The sequence below is a fragment of the Malaclemys terrapin genome, chromosome 7, assembly GCF_027887155.1.
Source record: "Malaclemys terrapin pileata isolate rMalTer1 chromosome 7, rMalTer1.hap1, whole genome shotgun sequence".
NCBI classification, from domain to species: Eukaryota; Metazoa; Chordata; order Testudines; family Emydidae; genus Malaclemys; species Malaclemys terrapin.
In genome coordinates, this window is record NC_071511.1 from 17,395,983 (window position 1) to 17,404,613 (window position 8,631).

Here is an 8,631-nt window from a genome sequence, read left to right on the forward strand (position 1 = left end):
CCAAAGAGAGTTAGAAGGATAAGACCATTAATACAACTTTTCTGCAATGAAGAACAGCAGGGCTAATGGAACATGCAGTTAATTTAACCCCTTTAAAATACTGCATCTGTAAAAGTTGACAGTACTAATTGGCATGAGTGTCCTTAAAATTGTGTATTATGTCTCGCTAAGGGAGGAAAGGAGCAGTTACCGTAGCAAACACTGTTTTTATTGGCTGCTTGGAGGAAATAGTCACATAGCACTGCAGATCACGCCAGAACACAAGTTAGAGCTGCCCAGGGATTTTTCTAACATACACACCAACCTTTTTCCCCCCAGTCTGCATAGTTTTCTAGGTCTCATACGATAGCAATTACAAATATAACAGCTCTCAAGGACCAGTTACAATATTCTTCAAGGATGTTGGGAATGACTGCATCTTTCCATGAGCTACCGAGATCAGGGACAATTCCTGAGATCCTCCTGGATCTTGCTTTGTCTTTAACCCTCATTGAAGTCTGTAAGGAGAAAGCGTCTCAGGATCTGTCCCAATGGAAATAAATTACCTATTTTTTAATACCAGAAAGAAGCATGAGCCAATGGATAAAATACTAGACTAGATATCAAGAGACTTAAGTTTTTATTCCTGGATCTGATGCTGACCCTCTTTGTGGCTATGGTCACATCACAGCACTGCTCCATGCCTCAGTTTCCTCATCTGTAAAGTACTTTAAGACCTAGGGATTAAAAAAGCACTATATAAGATCTATCTGTTATTCGTATTAATTCTTTAAACAGTACAACAACAGAACTATGCAAAATTCTGTGGTTTTGGTTTGCAGGTGTTTAGGCAAATTTTTATTTCAGCTTTGGATGGAATCAGTTTGCACCCCCAGATTTAAAATTTCAAAGCCAGTTGGCAGGAGTGAGGTTTGGGTAGGAGGTTTGCGGGAACTTAGTTAAGTTTGAGGTAGTGTGAACTTCACAAATTGTTTCTGACTTTCACAGATGTAACACAATTAATTCACCTTTATAAACTTATTATTTCTGTTATTTAAAATGATTTTTTAAAAATAATAGTGAGTCAATGATATCAAGATTTGGAGTATTGCTTACAATTTAGTTACTATATGGGTAGTATGATGCAGAATTCTAGAGGTGGTTGTGTCAGAGCAAACCATGTATTCTTTTAGTATCCTTTCTGCAATGAGAAGAACAGGAGTACTTGTGGCACCTTAGAGACTAACAAATTTATTAGAGCATAAGCTTTCGTGGACTACAGCCCACTTCTTCGGAAGTGGGCTGTAGTCCACGAAAGCTTATGCTCTAATAAATTTGTTAGTCTCTAAGGTGCCACAAGTACTCCTGTTCTTCTTTTTGCGGATACAGACTAACACGGCTGTTACTCTGAAACTTGTCATTTCTGCAATGGTGTCATCTTTATCTGATGTCCCATTACATTTTATGTATTTACGCACATAGCCATGTTAATACAAAGCATCAGGCTTCCCTATTTAGACTGCCAGTAGTCAATTCCAGTTTTAGATCTGGACATTTCTTTCAGAGCACATATTTCTTGGTTTGAAATGTTGCCCTGTTCCCCAGCACATTTTATTTCATTTACTAACCCAAGAATTTCCTGAAGATTAGATGTCACTGTCTGGATTTGTTTTGCTCATTGGAAGTCTGATCCAAACCCAATGGACTTAATGAAAACAACAAGAATGTATTTGAAGGCTGAGTATTTTTTTTTATACAATTCCTAGAGTGATAATTATACACAGGGCTACCCATTACCCTTAAGTACCCAGAAAAATCTGCTCCTTAATTTAAGAATCCTTCAAAATCTTTCTTTCAAACAATGAGCATCTGAATGCAGGCACTTCTTTGTATGAGGGTGTCACATTGCTTGAGGCTGCATTCTAGGTTTTAATAACACTCCACAGTACAGTAAACAGATGTCCCTTTACTTCAGTGTATGCCAGTGAATGGTTTGGAGCTGTGTGTACTACATACCCGGTAAAGTGAATATTAAACACTAGGTTAATTTTTACAATACTTTGTGAATGATTTTATTTCTCCAGTTGTTACAGTGGTTTTGATGTCTAATTCACTAAGTGGACAATAAACGAGATTCAAGTGGACTGTAATTATATACAGCATATATTTGGTAGTAAGTATAAGGTAATTCCTTTCCACATGCACTATGTGTGACATTCCCCAGGGTACAATCAGGATGGTTGAACAGCTGTGTCCTCTCCACTCTCCAAACCGGGGTGCCTTTCATACTGCTTCACTGTGAGAGCAACCATTCCTGGCCTTATTCACACACAGCCTCTAGCATGTAAATTACTCCCAGTTGAGTTACAGGAGTGCTTCTAGCCAGCCACTCCTGTGTATGCATCCAAGGATCACATTTGCTCTTTTGGACACCATCACATTGGACTCCCAAATCTTTTTCAGAGTCACTGCTTCCCAGGATAAAGTCTCCTACCCTGAAAGTAAGGCCTACATTCTTTGTCCCTAGATGTTTACATTTACATTGAACTGTATTAAAACACATATTGTTTGCTTATATCCAGATTACCAAGCAATCCAGATTTCTCTGAATCTGTGACCTGTCCTCTTCATTATTTACCACTCACCCAATGTTTGTGCCACCTGCAAACTATATCAGTGACCGTTTCATATTTTATTCCAGATCATTGACAGAAATGTTAAATCACGTAGGGTCAAGAACCGACCTCTGCAGGACACCAGTAGAAACACACCCATTGGATGATGATTCCTTGTTTTTAACCCATTTAATGTATACCATGTTAATTTTATATTGTTCTAGCTTTTTAATCAAAAGGTACCAAGTCAAATACCTTACAGAAGTCTAAGTGTATTACATCAATACAATTATCTTTATCAACCAAGCTTCTAATCTGATAAAAAAAGATATCAAGTTAATTTGACAGGATCTATTGTCCATAAACCCATGTTGATTTGCATCAATTATATTATTGTCCTTTAATTCTTTATTAATTGAGTTTCGTTATCTTTCCTGGGATCAGTGTCAGGCTGACAGGTCTATGATTACCTGCATCATTCCATTTACCCTTTTTAAAAATTGGCACATTAGCTTTCTTCCAGTCTTCTGGAACTTCTGAAGTGCTCCAAGACTTATTCAAAATCAACATTATTAGTGGCCCAGTGAACTCTTCAGCCAGCTCTTTTAAAACTCTTGGATGCAAGTTATCTAAACCAGCTGATTTAAAAATGTCTAACTTTAGTAGCTTCTGATTAATATCCTTCAGAGATATTAATAGAATAGAAAGAGAGTTATTGCCATCTGATGAGATTATATCATCTGTTTTCTGCCCAAATACAGAATACAAATATTTATTGAACATGTCTGCCTTTTCTGCATTATTATTGATAATTCTACCATTTCCATGTACTAATAGACCAATACCATTGTCAGGATTCTTTTTGTTCCTAATAATATTTAATAAACTCCTTCTTATTGTCCTTAACTCTGCTAGCCACAAATCTTTCCTTCTGATCCTTCCTAAATAGGTTGTAACCATTGATTTTATATGAATCATCCCACCACATTTCAGTAATGCCAACTAGAATGAATTTAGCCCATAAATGAGCAATTCTAGTTCCTCTTGTTTGTTTCCCAGGCTCCTAACATTGCTATATAACAGGGGTCGGCAACCTTTCAGAAGTGGTGTGCCGAGTCTTCATTTATTCACTCTAATTTAAGGTTTCGTGTGCCAGTAATACATTTTAACGTTTTTAGAAGGTCTCGTTCTATAAGTCTATAATATATAACTAACCTATTGTTGTATGTAAAGCAAATAAGATTTTTAAAATGTTTAAGAAGCTTCATTTAAAATTAAATTAAAACGCAGAGCCCCCCGGACCGGTGGCCAGGACCCGGGCAGTGTGAGTGCCACTGAAAATCAGCTCGCGTGCCGCCTTTGGCACACACGCCATAGGTTGCCTACCCCTGCTATATAAGCAATTCAATAATTTCTTCTCCTCATGTCCTTTAGTTGCTTGATTAATTTTGTTCTCAACATATTGATTTTGTGCTGAGTGCTCATATCTTCCCTCTTTTTACCTTTTATCTTCCACTTTTATCTTTTTTATCTTCCACTTTTGCTATTGGTTTAACCCCTCCCAACTGCTCTAGCCAGCCTGTCCCCGAGGAGATCTATCCCACTTCTACTTTGGTGGAGGCCAGCCAAACTATACAGCTCTATCTCTCCATAGAAGGTGGAACAATTTTCCACAAAACCAAAATCCTCTACTCTATAACATCACATATCTATCCAGCAATTCACTTCCAGAATCTTCTGTCTTCTATTGCTCATGGACAGGTAGGATCTCAGATAAGATCACTTGGACATTCTTCTTTTTCAGCACACTTCAGAGTTCCCTGAAGTCATCTACTATCTGGGGGAGAGCCTGGAACACTGTCATTATTGTCCATTTGACCTACCATCAATGGATCCTTGCCCAGATTCTGTTTTCCTGCCTCTCTCCATGTGCTTGCTCCTCCATTCTACCCCTCACTCCAGTTCAATCCTAGGTGTGACTCCTGATTCAAGTCTTTGGCTTGACTCCTGATTCTATCTCCAGCTCTGATCCCTGACTCTGGTTTCTGACTCTGACCACTAGGCATTACCACCCTCACCCTGATCCTCTTACATGTTTGCTACTGTGACATGGTTGCCTCTGATAGCAGACTAGACTAGACTTGAAGATCCAGGAGGTCCCTTCCAGTCCTATGCTCTTACTTTCTTGTTGTGGCCATGTGGATGAGGAGTTCTTCAGGAAGAGGAGCAGAAAATATCCATAAAATTACTTTAAGTTTACTGAAAATATATGAAATTCTAGCTGTCTGACTAATATTGGCCCTCTGCCAATCAGAGCACAGGTATCAACATACTCTATGGCTACTGAGAAATAATTATAGAAATAATACTGCATGAAACAATCAGGATGAAGGGAAAAGCGTGCTATTGACGATTAACAGTTTCACAACATCCCTGCATTTAGACTGATTGAGACAATTCCATTTTAGTGTTATGTAAAGCATGTGCCAATTCTGCCTTCATTCAAGATTCTCGCCTCTCCTGAGAACAGGTTTGAGTCTAGGGAGAGTATATTGAGAAAATCAGATCCTGGGGTTCAGTACCTCAGTTTTGCAGTAGACTGATAGCTTGATTAAGAACATTAAGGCTTTTGTTATGAAGTGTCACTTTTAAATATGCCTACCTCCCTTTCTGACTCTCCCTTCACAAGGCTATGCTCTAATAATCCATCCACCATGATGTGGATTCACACTATGAGCTTCTCAGTGCCGCACGGAGCCAAGAAAAGGGCATATTTTCAAGTGAGCGGCGTAAAGAGTTACAGCGCTCTAAATCAGATGAGCAGACAACCTCTGAGTGGGAGCCTCTGCTAGATGAATGATCTGGCAACAAGTAACAGCAAGGTAATAAACAAGATCAATGTGAAACTAATGGATGAATAGAGATAAATGCACAGAATATCCATGTAACAGCAGAGAGGTTTGTATGGCAGATTTCTGGCAAAGAGCTTGGTATAGGTCTAGCTGACACATACCTACTAAATCACTAACAAAAATCCTGAGCTATGTCAAAGGAACATGAAGGATCTACTTTGAAATGACAAAAGCAAGGAAACTCAGTATTACAGATAAAAATCCGGACTGAAACACAGTCCTTAATTCACTCTTTAATGTAGACTCAGATTTGAAAAGATATTTAGATACCTACAGATGCAGGTAGAGCTTTTGAAAATCCCACCAGGCATTTGTATGCATCTTTAGGGGCCTAAGCATCTTTACAAGCCTAGCTCTGAATAAATCGGGGAGCGAGAGGGCAAGCTATTATGGTGTGAACTGAGGATGTCCATCTGAGTTTTTTCTCCTGGCTTCTGTATGTTGAAGGTGGGTTCCAAAAGTGAATTTAACATATTTTTGCTATTTCATTGGCTTTTGAGGGCACAACAACAACAACAAAAGCAGTTTGTAATTTTGTAGGCAGAGCTGGTTGAAAAACAACAACAAAAACGTGAAAAAGAAATGAAGGTTTTCACTTATAAATGTGTCTGTAAAGTGACCCTTCCAATCCCTTAAGATGAGCCAATGAGTAAGGACTTTAACTCATTAATGACAGTCTGCCCGCTCTTCTAGTACCACATTTTGTTGCCTTCTCCCACTCTCGTTTCCTTCATTTTTCGCATTGCTCCAAACGGTTAGAACAACACCTCATTTCTTCTGAACCAATATCCTCTACTCCTTTCCTTCAATATCCTATTCAATACCTGCTTCTTTTTGCCTTGCTCTCCATTGTTTCCCTGTGTTCTACTTTCGCTTCGTCCCTAGCCCTACCTCAGAACCCACTCAGAAATCTGAGAGCATGCAAGATTCCCTCACAACCTACCAGGACTCACATTTGTTTTAACCTTGGCCCCTTCTTTGGTTTTTTTTATTTTCATTTTCTGTACTTGCCTAATTTATATGTAAGCTCTTTAGTGCTTTGACTATGAACAATTTCATCTCCATAACCGTGGTGCAAAGTGATTGTGCTAGATAAAATAAATAAATTGTGAATATGACACTTTTTGCACTTATCTGCTGTTCCCTATGGCCAAATCCTGAAACAGCTTATCACTATAAAGGGGGAGGGTGAATATGGAGAAGACCCTCACACAGGACCTTGACATTCTCCGTGGCCCACAGAAGTGATTTTCATAGTTGGCCTTCACAAAAAGGGAAGAAAGGGGGAAAAAGGTATGTCGCCCACAAATTAGCATAGGTCAAATGGGTTCCCCATCACATGTGCTGTGTGGTTCCGCATCATCAAACTGTTCCAGTAGGTCATTTATTTCTATTTTTTCTGACTCGGCGGAAGCGAGCTATGCACTGGCTATATGGATGCCCTGGCTCTGAATCATGCATAGGGTCAGAAGATTCTTTCTCTCTGCATCATTCTGTTGTGATGCAGTTTGCAGCAAGCAACACGGGGGCTTTGCTCAGAATGTTTAGGATTGGGCCCCAAACGTATGTACTCTGAGTTAAAACTGCTTAGGTAGCCAAGAAACCCAAAGTTTTTACCAATGCTAAATTTGAAGAGGTAACAGAAAGTTACAGAAAAGTGATCTGTGTTCCAGTCTGCATCATGGAATCTCCAGCTACATTTTGCTAGACTGCATCTTTGTCTTTGGATACATCTGGTGATAATAGGCATCAAGCAGAAAAAACAGGGCTTATTTAATAGTTACTAGGTTGAGCTTGCAGTGCTGGGAGTTACAAAAATCTTCCAAGTGGGGAAGATGATCTTGTGACTACAATACTTAACTGGGAGCCCAGAGATCTGTGGTCTACTCCTAGCTTTGACACAGATTTCCTTTGCTACCATGGGCAAGTCCCTTAACCTCTCTGTGCCTCAACTTCTGCATATGCAAAGTGAGGATAATGATATTTACATATGTCAAAATGGTGTTGTGAGGCTTAATTTATTTCAGCTTGTAAATGGATTTAAGATAAAGTGCTAAGTGCAAAGTATTATTAATTAATATTTATTTTTATATTATTTTGACTCACAAAGTTGCTTGGGAAGATGTTATTGGGAGATAAATATGAATCACCAAGTTATTATTTCAGTGCAATTGCTCTTCTGACCAAATCCACCTGTAAACTTGTGCAAAACCAGAACACAATTACATGCAGTTTAGAGTGCTCGTTATTTGCGTGTTCCTTTAGAGCTATTGAAGGGGATGGTGTCAATACACGGTCACTGTTCTGTACTTCTCAAACACACAGAAACTTTAGAGTAAATTATATTTGCTTCTCTGAAGTAAACTTGTATCCACACCTAAAAGACAATAAAGGGGGAGATGGTTGCAAAGGCTCAAACCAGCCCGGAGGTAGAACAAAAGTATGAAAAGGTGTTCTCAGCTCTGTCTGAGACTTTGCTCGTAAAGTGAGCTTTTTGATCTCACACCAGTGGAACGAACATAGCAATTAGCTAAGTGAACTCAGAAATCAGTTTAGCTATTCCAGCAAGCCCTCCTAGTGTAGACATAGTTTTACCGTTCCCCAGATGAAATAAGCTATACTGGCAAATGCACTTCTTTACAAATGTAATTACATCTACACTATGGCTTTTTCTGATATAAAAATGTTATTTAAAAAATCACATCAATGATGTTATGCCAACAAAAGTTTCTAGTGTAGACCTGGGCAAATTATCTCAGCCTTGGATAGACGCCCTTTTAAATTGGGGTTTTACTCTGATTCCCATGTCATCAAATAACCGAAACAGTTACATTTGTAATCTTATCTGCCACTGGACAGAAATGAGTTTTATAGCAACCAGATGCTTTTCATTTTTAAGTAATCCATGTTTTAAACTTTTAGGATTATTTTATGAGCTAATGCTAAACTCTTAGGATACAAATACTTGATACTTGTTTTAAAATCCATAATTGTTTTCTTGATCTAGCTGTTAGGCTAGACAGCTTTAATGAGACCCTGGAGTGTGTGCCTACTGAAATATCACAATATGTAAACAACATTTTTCTCATGTCCATGCAGAGGTAAGACAGCTGAAGATAACACAG